Consider the following 13,029-nt stretch of genomic DNA (forward strand, 5'->3'; position numbering starts at 1 on the left):
TTTGCTCTGCTTGCTGCTAGTTCTGCCCCAGCCTAGCATAGAGAACCTTGCTCTTGCCTTGAGGCTCTGAGATGCCAAGAACTTGTCAACTTCAAAGGGCGGGCCGGGCTACATCTACTCAGCTGCCACAGTTTCTCCTTGCTAGACCTAGTGGGAAAGCATTTTGCTGAGATGCAGAAGGCAAGAAACGCAGAATACGGAGACGCGGAGCTGTCCCAAGTGCCGCAGCCAGGCGTCTTTCCGCAGAAGGAGCGCCCCGGAGCGCACCGCAACCGGCACCGTCATCTCTGCGCAAAGAGCCAAAATATTTTAAAACCCGCCAAAACTCATCCAAAAATATTTTCAAACCCGCCAAAATAGAAAACCAGACAGAAGTCATCAATACATTCGAAAAAACCTGACAAAACATGATCAAGCCCACCAAAGCTAATCCAAACACACCAAAAACTGGGCTAAACAGAATCAAAACAAATCAAAACAAATCCAAACCTTCTAAAAACCCGCCAAAATATTTCAAAACCCGTCAAAACTAATCAAAACCTTCCGAATACCCGCCAAAACATTCCAAATACCCGCCAAAAGATTTTAAAACCCGCCAAAAAGTATCCAAACATTCCAAAACCTGCCAACACAATAAAAACAACTCAAGAGAATACAAAACATTCTAAAACCCAACCAAGACATTCCGAAAACCCGCCAAAACATCATAAAAACAAATCAAAACCAACCAAAACATTCCAAAAACCAGCCAAAATATTCCGAAATCTGGCCAAAACATCATAAAAACAAATCAAAACCAACCAAAACATTCCAAAAACCCGACAAAATAGTTTAGAACCTGCCAAACCTGATCAAAACATTCTGAAAAGATGCCAAAATACTAGAAAACCAGTCAGAAGTGATCGAAACTTTCAATAACTTGCCAAAACATAATCAAAACAAATGAAAGCAAACCAAAACATTCCAAATACCCACCAAAATATTTTAAAACCCGCCAAAAGGAATCCAAATGTTCCACAACCTGCCAAGACAATCAAAACAACACAAGAGAAAACAAAACATTCTGAAACACCACCAAAACATTCCAAAACACCACCAAAACATTCCGAAAACCCGCCAAAACATCATCAAAACAATTCAAAACCAACCAAAAAATAAGAGGAACACGGCAACATATTGGCAAGCAAGAGACGGAGAATGTGACACCTTCTAGGAGGCCAAGAAGAAAGCCGCACAACACCTGCACTGTGTCTGCAACCTTCAAACTGCTAGAAGCTAGTGGCTTGCCACTGGCCTGCCTCTTCAATTGCCATTAGCATTCCAATGGAAGCTATTCTTGGACAACTTTGCTCTGCTTGCTGCTAGTTCTGCCCCAGCCTACCATAGATAACCTTGCTCTTGCCTTGAGGCTCTGAGATGCCAAGAACTTGTCAACTTTAAAGGGCGGGCCGGGCTACATCTACTCAGCTGCCACAGTTTCTCCTTGCTAGACCTAGTGGGAAAGCATTTTGCTGAGATGCAGAAGGCAAGAAACGCAGAATACGGAGACGTGGAGCTGTCCCAAGTGCCGCTGCCAGGCGTCTTTCCGCAGAAGGAGCGCCCTGGAGCGCACCGCAACCGGCACCCTCATCTCTGCGCAAAGAGCCAAAATATTTTAAAACCCGCCAAAACTAATCCAAAAATATTTTCAAACCCGCCAAAATAGAAAACCAGACAGAAGTCATCAATACATTCGAAAAAACCTGACAAAACATGATCAAGCCCACCAAAGCTAATCCAAACACACCAAAAACTGGGCTAAACAGAATCAAAACAAATCAAAAGAAATCCAAACCTTCTAAAAACCCGCCAAAATATTTCAAAACCCGTCAAAACTAATCAAAACATTCCGAATACCCGCCAAAACATTCCAAATACCCGCCAAAAGATTTTAAAACCCGCCAAAATGAATCCAAACATTCCAAAACCTGCCAACACAATAAAAACAACTCAAGAGAATACAAAACATTCTAAAACCCAACCAAGACATTCCGAAAACCCGCCAAAACATCATAAAAACAAATCAAAACCAACCAAAATATTCCAAAAACCCGCCAAAATTATTTAGACCCGCAAAACTCATCAAAACATTCTGAAAAGATGCCAAAACATTAGAAAACCAGCCTGAACTGATCAAAACATTCAAAAAACTTGGCAAAACATCATAAAAACAAATCAAAACCAACCAAAAAATTCCAAAAACCCGACAAAATAGTTTAGAACCCGCCAAAACTGATCAAAACATTCTGAAAAGATGCCAAAATACTAGAAAACCAGTCAGAAGTGATCGAAACATTCAATAACTTGCCAAAACATAATCAAAACAAATGAAAGCAAACCAAAACATTCCAAATACCCGCCAAAAGATTTTAAAACCCGCCAAAAGGAATCCAAACATTCCACAACCAGCCAAGACAATATAAACAACACAAGAGAAAACAAAACATTCTAAAACACCACCAAAACATTCCGAAAACCCACCAAAACATCATCAAAACAAATCAAAACCAACCAAAAAATAAGAGGAACACGGCAACATATTGGCAAGCAAGAGACGGAGAGCGCGGCACCTTCTAGGAGGCCAAGAAGGAAGCCGCACAACACCTGCACTGTGTCTGCAACTTTCAAACTGCTAGAAGCTAGTGGCTTGCCACTGGCCTGCCTCTTCAATTGCCATTAGCATTCCAATGGAAGCTATTCTTGGACAACTTTGCTCTGCTTGCTGCTAGTTCTGCCCCAGCCTACCATAGATAACCTTGCTCTTGCCTTGAGGCTCTGAGATGCCAAGAACTTGTCAACTTCAAAGGGCGGGCCGGGCTACATCTACTCAGCTGCCACAGTTTCTCCTTGCTAGACCTAGTGGGAAAGCATTTTGCTGAGATGCAGAAGGCAAGAAACGCAGAATACGGAGACGCGGAGCTGTCCCAAGTGCCGCAGCCAGGCGTCTTTCCGCAGAAGGAGCGCCCCGGAGCGCACCGCAACCGGCACCGTCATCTCTGCGCAAAGAGCCAAAATATTTTAAAACCCGCCAAAACTAATCCAAAAATATTTTCAAACCCGCCAAAATAGAAAACCAGACAGAAGTCATCAATACATTCGAAAAAACCTGACAAAACATGATCAAGCCCACCAAAGCTAATCCAAACACACCAAAAACTGGGCTAAACAGAATCAAAACAAATCAAAACAAATCCAAACCTTCTAAAAACCCGCCAAAATATTTCAAAACCCGTCAAAACTAATCAAAACCTTCCGAATACCCGCCAAAACATTCCAAATACCCGCCAAAAGATTTTAAAACCCGCCAAAAAGTATCCAAACATTCCAAAACCTGCCAACACAATAAAAACAACTCAAGAGAATACAAAACATTCTAAAACCCAACCAAGACATTCCGAAAACCCGCCAAAACATCATAAAAACAAATCAAAACCAACCAAAATATTCCAAAAACCCGCCAAAATTATTTAGACCCGCAAAACTCATCAAAACATTCTGAAAAGATGCCAAAACATTAGAAAACCAGCCAGAACTGATCAAAACATTCAAAAAACTTGGCAAAACATCATAAAAACAAATCAAAACCAACCAAAAAATTTCAAAAACCCGACAAAATAGTTTAGAACCCGCCAAAACTGATCAAAACATTCTGAAAAGATGCCAAAATACTATCAAACCAGTCAGAAGTGATCGAAACATTCAATAACTTGCCAAAACATAATCAAAACAAATGAAAGCAAACCAAAACATTCCAAATACCCGCCAAAAGATTTTAAAACCCGCCAAAAGGAATCCAAACATTCCACAACCAGCCAAGACAATATAAACAACACAAGAGAAAACAAAACATTCTAAAACACCACCAAAACATTCCGAAAACCCACCAAAACATCATAAAAACAAAGCAAAACAAACCAAACAATAGGAGGAACACGGCAACATATTGGCAAGCAAGAGACGGAGAGCGCGGCACCTTCTAGGAGGCCAAGAAGGAAGCCGCACAACACCTGCACTGTGTCTGCAACTTTCAAACTGCTAGAAGCTAGTGGCTTGCCACTGGCCTGCCTCTTCAATTGCCATTAGCATTCCAATGGAAGCTATTCTTGGACAACTTTGCTCTGCTTGCTGCTAGTTCTGCCCCAGCCTAGCATAGAGAACCTTGCTCTTGCCTTGAGGCTCTGAGATGCCAAGAACTTGTCAACTTCAAAGGGCGGGCCGGGCTACATCTACTCAGCTGCCACAGTTTCTCCTTGCTAGACCTAGTGGGAAAGCATTTTGCTGAGATGCAGAAGGCAAGAAACGCAGAATACGGAGACGCGGAGCTGTCCCAAGTGCCGCAGCCAGGCGTCTTTCCGCAGAAGGAGCGCCCCGGAGCGCACCGCAACCGGCACCGTCATCTCTGCGCAAAGAGCCAAAATATTTTAAAACCCGCCAAAACTCATCCAAAAATATTTTCAAACCCGCCAAAATAGAAAACCAGACAGAAGTGATCAATACATTCGAAAAAACCTGACAAAACATGATCAAGCCCACCAAAGCTAATCCAAACACACCAAAAACTGGGCTAAACAGAATCAAAACAAATCAAAACAAATCCAAACCTTCTAAAAACCCGCCAAAATATTTCAAAACCCGTCAAAACTAATCAAAACCTTCCGAATACCCGCCAAAACATTCCAAATACCCGCCAAAAGATTTTAAAACCCGCCAAAAAGTATCCAAACATTCCAAAACCTGCCAACACAATAAAAACAACTCAAGAGAATACAAAACATTCTAAAACCCAACCAAGACATTCCGAAAACCCGCCAAAACATCATAAAAACAAATCAAAACCAACCAAAATATTCCAAAAACCCGCCAAAATATTCCGAAATCTGGCCAAAACATCATAAAAACAAATCAAAACCAACCAAAACATTCCAAAAACCTGCCAAAATGATTTAGACCCGCAAAACTCATCAAAACATTCTGAAAAGATGCCAAAACATTAGAAAACCAGCCTGAACTGATCAAAACATTCAAAAAACTTGGCAAAACATCATAAAAACAAATCAAAACCAACCAAAACATTCCAAAAACCAGCCAAAATATTCCGAAATCTGGCCAAAACATCATAAAAACAAATCAAAACCAACCAAAACATTCCAAAAACCAGCCAAAATATTCCGATATCTGGCCAAAACATCATAAAAACAAATCAAAACCAACCAAAACATTCCAAAAACCTGACAAAATAGTTTAGAACCTGCCAAACCTGATCAAAACATTCTGAAAAGATGCCAAAATACTAGAAAACCAGTCAGAAGTGATCGAAACTTTCAATAACTTGCCAAAACATAATCAAAACAAATGAAAGCAAACCAAAACATTCCAAATACCCACCAAAATATTTTAAAACCCGCCAAAAGGAATCCAAATGTTCCACAACCTGCCAAGACAATCAAAACAACACAAGAGAAAACAAAACATTCTGAAACACCACCAAAACATTCCGAAACACCACCAAAACATTCCGAAAACCCGCCAAAACATCATCAAAACAATTCAAAACCAACCAAAAAATAAGAGGAACACGGCAACATATTGGCAAGCAAGAGACGGAGAATGTGACACCTTCTAGGAGGCCAAGAAGGAAGCCGCACAACACCTGCACTGTGTCTGCAACCTTCAAACTGCTAGAAGCTAGTGGCTTGCCACTGGCCTGCCTCTTCAATTGCCATTAGCATTCCAATGGAAGCTATTCTTGGACAACTTTGCTCTGCTTGCTGCTAGTTCTGCCCCAGCCTACCATAGATAACCTTGCTCTTGCCTTGAGGCTCTGAGATGCCAAGAACTTGTCAACTTTAAAGGGCGGGCCGGGCTACATCTACTCAGCTGCCACAGTTTCTCCTTGCTAGACCTAGTGGGAAAGCATTTTGCTGAGATGCAGAAGGCAAGAAACGCAGAATACGGAGACGTGGAGCTGTCCCAAGTGCCGCTGCCAGGCGTCTTTCCGCAGAAGGAGCGCCCTGGAGCGCACCGCAACCGGCACCGTCATCTCTGTGCAAAGAGCCAAAATATTTTAAAACCCGCCAAAACTAATCCAAAAATATTTTCAAACCCGCCAAAATAGAAAACCAGACAGAGGTGATCAATACATTCGAAAAAACCTGACAAAACATGATCAAGCCCACCAAAGCTAATCCAAACACACCAAAAACTGGGCTAAACAGAATCAAAACAAATCAAAACAAATCCAAACCTTCTAAAAACCCGCCAAAATATTTCAAAACCCGTCAAAACTAATCAAAACATTCCGAATACCCGCCAAAACATTCCAAATACCCGCCAAAAGATTTTAAAACCCGCCAAAAAGTATCCAAACATTCCAAAACCTGCCAACACAATAAAAACAACTCAAGAGAATACAAAACATTCTAAAACCCAACCAAGACATTCCGAAAACCCGCCAAAACATCATAAAAACAAATCAAAACCAACCAAAATATTCCAAAAACCCGCCAAAATGATTTAGACCTGCAAAACTCATCAAAACATTCTGAAAAGATGCCAAAACATTAGAAAACCAGCCTGAACTGATCAAAACATTCAAAAAACCCGCCAAAACATCATAAAAACAGATCAAAACCAACCAAAACATTCCAAAAACCAGCCAAAATATTCCGAAATCTGGCCAAAACATCATAAAAACAAATCAAAACCAACCAAAACATTCCAAAAACCAGCCAAAATATTCCGAAATCTGGCCAAAACATCATAAAAACAAATCAAAACCAACCAAAACATTCCAAAAACCTGACAAAATAGTTTAGAACCTGCCAAACCTGATCAAAACATTCTGAAAAGATGCCAAAATACTAGAAAACCAGTCAGAAGTGATCGAAACTTTCAATAACTTGCCAAAACATCATCAAAACAAATGAAAGCAAACCAAAACATTCCAAATACCCACCAAAATATTTTAAAACCCGCCAAAAGGAATCCAAATGTTCCACAACCTGCCAAGACAATCAAAACAACACAAGAGAAAACAAAACATTCTGAAACACCACCAAAACATTCCGAAACACCACCAAAACATTCCGAAAACCCGCCAAAACATCATCAAAACAATTCAAAACCAACCAAAAAATAAGAGGAACACGGCAACATATTGGCAAGCAAGAGACGGAGAACGTGACACCTTCTAGGAGGCCAAGAAGGAAGCCGCACAACACCTGCACTGTGTCTGCAACCTTCAAACTGCTAGAAGCTAGTGGCTTGCCACTGGCCTGCCTCTTCAATTGCCATTAGCATTCCAATGGAAGCTATTCTTGGACAACTTTGCTCTGCTTGCTGCTAGTTCTGCCCCAGCCTAGCATAGAGAACCTTGCTCTTGCCTTGAGGCTCTGAGATGCCAAGAACTTGTCAACTTCAAAGGGCGGGCCGGGCTACATCTACTCAGCTGCCACAGTTTCTCCTTGCTAGACCTAGTGGGAAAGCATTTTGCTGAGATGCAGAAGGCAAGAATCGCAGAATACGGAGACGCGGAGCTGTCCCAAGTGCCGCAGCCAGGCGTCTTTCCGCAGAAGGAGCGCCCCGGAGCGCACCGCAACCGGCACCGTCATCTCTGCGCAAAGAGCCAAAATATTTTCAAACCCGCCAAAACTCATCCAAAAATATTTTCAAACCCGCCAAAATAGAAAACCAGACAGAAGTCATCAATACATTCGAAAAAACCTGACAAAACATGATCAAGCCCACCAAAGCTAATCCAAACACACCAAAAACTGGGCTAAACAGAATCAAAACAAATCAAAACAAATCCAAACCTTCTAAAAACCCGCCAAAATATTTCAAAACCCGTCAAAACTAATCAAAACCTTCCGAATACCCGCCAAAACGTTCCAAATACCCGCCAAAAGATTTTAAAACCCGCCAAAAAGTATCCAAACATTCCAAAACCTGCCAACACAATAAAAACAACTCAAGAGAATACAAAACATTCTAAAACCCAACCAAGACATTCCGAAAACCCGCCAAAACATCATAAAAACAAATCAAAACCAACCAAAATATTCCAAAAACCCGCCAAAATTATTTAGACCCGCAAAACTCATCAAAACATTCGGAAAAGATGCCAAAACATTAGAAAACCAGCCAGAACTGATCAAAACATTCAAAAAACTTGGCAAAACATCATAAAAACAAATCAAAACCAACCAAAAAATTTCAAAAACCCGACAAAATAGTTTAGAACCCGCCAAAACTGATCAAAACATTCTGAAAAGATGCCAAAATACTAGAAAACCAGTCAGAAGTGATCGAAACATTCAATAACTTGCCAAAACATAATCAAAACAAATGAAAGCAAACCAAAACATTCCAAATACCCGCCAAAAGATTTTAAAACCCGCCAAAAGGAATCCAAACATTCCACAACCAGCCAAGACAATATAAACAACACAAGAGAAAACAAAACATTCTAAAACACCACCAAAACATTCCGAAAACCCACCAAAACATCATCAAAACAAATCAAAACCAACCAAAAAATAAGAGGAACACGGCAACATATTGGCAAGCAAGAGACGGAGAACGCGGCACCTTCTAGGAGGCCAAGAAGGAAGCCGCACAACACCTGCACTGTGTCTGCAACTTTCAAACTGCTAGAAGCTAGTGGCTTGCCACTGGCCTGCCTCTTCAATTGCCATTAGCATTCCAATGGAAGCTATTCTTGGACAACTTTGCTCTGCTTGCTGCTAGTTCTGCCCCAGCCTACCATAGAGAACCTTGCTCTTCCCTTGAGGCTCTGAGATGCCAAGAACTTGTCAACTTCAAAGGGCGGGCCGGGCTACATCTACTCAGCTGCCACAGTTTCTCCTTGCTAGACCTAGTGGGAAAGCATTTTGCTGAGATGCAGAAGGCAAGAAACGCAGAATACGGAGACGCGGAGCTGTCCCAAGTGCCGCAGCCAGGCGTCTTTCCGCAGAAGGAGCGCCCCGGAGCGCACCGCAACCGGCACCGTCATCTCTGCGCAAAGAGCCAAAATATTTTCAAACCCGCCAAAACTCATCCAAAAATATTTTCAAACCCGCCAAAATAGAAAACCAGACAGAAGTCATCAATACATTCGAAAAAACCTGACAAAACATGATCAAGCCCACCAAAGCTAATCCAAACACACCAAAAACTGGGCTAAACAGAATCAAAACAAATCAAAACAAATCCAAACCTTCTAAAAACCCGCCAAAATATTTCAAAACCCGTCAAAACTAATCAAAACCTTCCGAATACCCGCCAAAACATTCCAAATACCCGCCAAAAGATTTTAAAACCCGCCAAAAAGTATCCAAACATTCCAAAACCTGCCAACACAATAAAAACAACTCAAGAGAATACAAAACATTCTAAAACCCAACCAAGACATTCCGAAAACCCGCCAAAACATCATAAAAACAAATCAAAACCAACCAAAACATTCCAAAAACCAGCCAAAATATTCCGAAATCTGGCCAAAACATCATAAAAACAAATCAAAACCAACCAAAACATTCCAAAAACCTGCCAAAATGATTTAGACCCGCAAAACTCATCAAAACATTCTGAAAAGATGCCAAAACATTAGAAAACCAGCCTGAACTGATCAAAACATTCAAAAAACTTGGCAAAACATCATAAAAACAAATCAAAACCAACCAAAACATTCCAAAAACCAGCGAAAATATTCCGAAATCTGGCCAAAACATCATAAAAACAAATCAAAACCAACCAAAACATTCCAAAAACCAGCCAAAATATTCCGAAATCTGGCCAAAACATCATAAAAACAAATCAAAACCAACCAAAAAATTCCAAAAACCCGACAAAATAGTTTAGAACCCGCCAAAACTGATCAAAACATTCTGAAAAGATGCCAAAATACTAGAAAACCAGTCAGAAGTGATCGAAACTTTCAATAACTTGCCAAAACATCATCAAAACAAATGAAAGCAAACCAAAACATTCCAAATACCCACCAAAATATTTTAAAACCCGCCAAAAGGAATCCAAATGTTCCACAACCTGCCAAGACAATCAAAACAACACAAGAGAAAACAAAACATTCTGAAACACCACCAAAACATTCCGAAACACCACCAAAACATTCCGAAAACCCGCCAAAACATCATAAAAAGAATTCAAAACCAACCAAAAAATAAGAGGAACACGGCAACATATTGGCAAGCAAGAGACGGAGAACGTGACACCTTCTAGGAGGCCAAGAAGGAAGCCGCACAACACCTGCACTGTGTCTGCAACCTTCAAACTGCTTGAAGCTAGTGGCTTGCCACTGGCCTGCCTCTTCAATTGCCATTAGCATTCCAATGGAAGCTATTCTTGGACAACTTTGCTCTGCTTGCTGCTAGTTCTGCCCCAGCCTAGCATAGAGAACCTTGCTCTTGCCTTGAGGCTCTGAGATGCCAAGAACTTGTCAACTTCAAAGGGCGGGCCGGGCTACATCTACTCAGCTGCCACAGTTTCTCCTTGCTAGACCTAGTGGGAAAGCATTTTGCTGAGATGCAGAAGGCAAGAAACGCAGAATACGGAGACGCGGAGCTGTCCCAAGTGCCGCAGCCAGGCGTCTTTCCGCAGAAGGAGCGCCCTGGAGCGCACCGCAACCGGCACCCTCATCTCTGCGCAAAGAGCCAAAATATTTTAAAACCCGCCAAAACTAATCCAAAAATATTTTCAAACCCGCCAAAATAGAAAACCAGACAGAAGTCATCAATACATTCGAAAAAACCTGACAAAACATGATCAAGCCCACCAAAGCTAATCCAAACACACCAAAAACTGGGCTAAACAGAATCAAAACAAATCAAAACAAATCCAAACCTTCTAAAAACCCGCCAAAATATTTCAAAACCCGTCAAAACTAATCAAAACCTTCCGAATACCCGCCAAAACATTCCAAATACCCGCCAAAAGATTTTAAAACCCGCCAAAAAGTATCCAAACATTCCAAAACCTGCCAACACAATAAAAACAACTCAAGAGAATACAAAACATTCTAAAACCCAACCAAGACATTCCGAAAACCCGCCAAAACATCATAAAAACAAATCAAAACCAACCAAAACATTCCAAAAACCAGCCAAAATATTCCGAAATCTGGCCAAAACATCATAAAAACAAATCAAAACCAACCAAAACATTCCAAAAACCCGCCAAAATGATTTAGACCCGCAAAACTCATCAAAACATTCTGAAAAGATGCCAAAACATTAGAAAACCAGCCTGAACTGATCAAAACATTCAAAAAACTTGGCAAAACATCATAAAAACAAATCAAAACCAACCAAAACATTCCAAAAACCAGCCAAAATATTCCGAAATCTGGCCAAAACATCATAAAAACAAATCAAAACCAACCAAAACATTCCAAAAACCAGCCAAAATATTCCGAAATCTGGCCAAAACATCATAAAAACAAATCAAAACCAACCAAAACATTCCAAAAACCCGACAAAATAGTTTAGAACCTGCCAAACCTGATCAAAACATTCTGAAAAGATGCCAAAATACTAGAAAACCAGTCAGAAGTGATCAAAACTTTCAATAACTTGCCAAAACATAATCAAAACAAATGAAAGCAAACCAAAACATTCCAAATACCCACCAAAATATTTTAAAACCCGCCAAAAGGAATCCAAATGTTCCACAACCTGCCAAGACAATCAAAACAACACAAGAGAAAACAAAACATTCTGAAACACCACCAAAACATTCCGAAACACCACCAAAACATTCCGAAAACCCGCCAAAACATCATCAAAACAATTCAAAACCAACCAAAACATTCCAAAAACCAGCCAAAATATTCCGAAATCTGGCCAAAACATCATAAAAACAAATCAAAACCAACCAAAACATTCCAAAAACCCGACAAAATAGTTTAGAACCTGCCAAACCTGATCAAAACATTCTGAAAAGATGCCAAAATACTAGAAAACCAGTCAGAAGTGATCAAAACTTTCAATAACTTGCCAAAACATCATCAAAACAAATGAAAGCAAACCAAAACATTCCAAATACCCACCAAAATATTTTAAAACCCGCCAAAAGGAATCCAAATGTTCCACAACCTGCCAAGACAATCAAAACAACACAAGAGAAAACAAAACATTCTGAAACACCACCAAAACATTCCGAAACACCACCAAAACATTCCGAAAACCCGCCAAAACATCATCAAAACAATTCAAAACCAACCAAAAAATAAGAGGAACACGGCAACATATTGGCAAGCAAGAGACGGAGAACGTGACACCTTCTAGGAGGCCAAGAAGGAAGCCGCACAACACCTGCACTGTGTCTGCAACCTTCAAACTGCTTGAAGCTAGTGGCTTGCCACTGGCCTGCCTCTTCAATTGCCATTAGCATTCCAATGGAAGCTATTCTTGGACAACTTTGCTCTGCTTGCTGCTAGTTCTGCCCCAGCCTACCATAGAGAACCTTGCTCTTGCCTTGAGGCTCTGAGATGCCAAGAACTTGTCAACTTCAAAGGGCGGGCCGGGCTACATCTACTCAGCTGCCACAGTTTCTCCTTGCTAGACCTAGTGGGAAAGCATTTTGCTGAGATGCAGAAGGCAAGAAACGCAGAATACGGAGACGCGGAGCTGTCCCAAGTGCCGCAGCCAGGCGTCTTTCCGCAGAAGGAGCGCCCTGGAGCGCACCGCAACCGGCACCCTCATCTCTGCGCAAAGAGCCAAAATATTTTAAAACCCGCCAAAACTAATCCAAAAATATTTTCAAACCCGCCAAAATAGAAAACCAGACAGAAGTCATCAATACATTCGAAAAAACCTGACAAAACATGATCAAGCCCACCAAAGCTAATCCAAACACACCAAAAACTGGGCTAAACAGAATCAAAACAAATCAAAACAAATCCAAACCTTCTAAAAACCCGCCAAAATATTTCAAAACCCGTCAAAACTAATCAAAACCTTCCGAATACCCGCC

This window comes from Passer domesticus, chromosome 2 (assembly GCF_036417665.1).
Source record: "Passer domesticus isolate bPasDom1 chromosome 2, bPasDom1.hap1, whole genome shotgun sequence".
NCBI lineage: Eukaryota > Metazoa > Chordata > Aves > Passeriformes > Passeridae > Passer > Passer domesticus.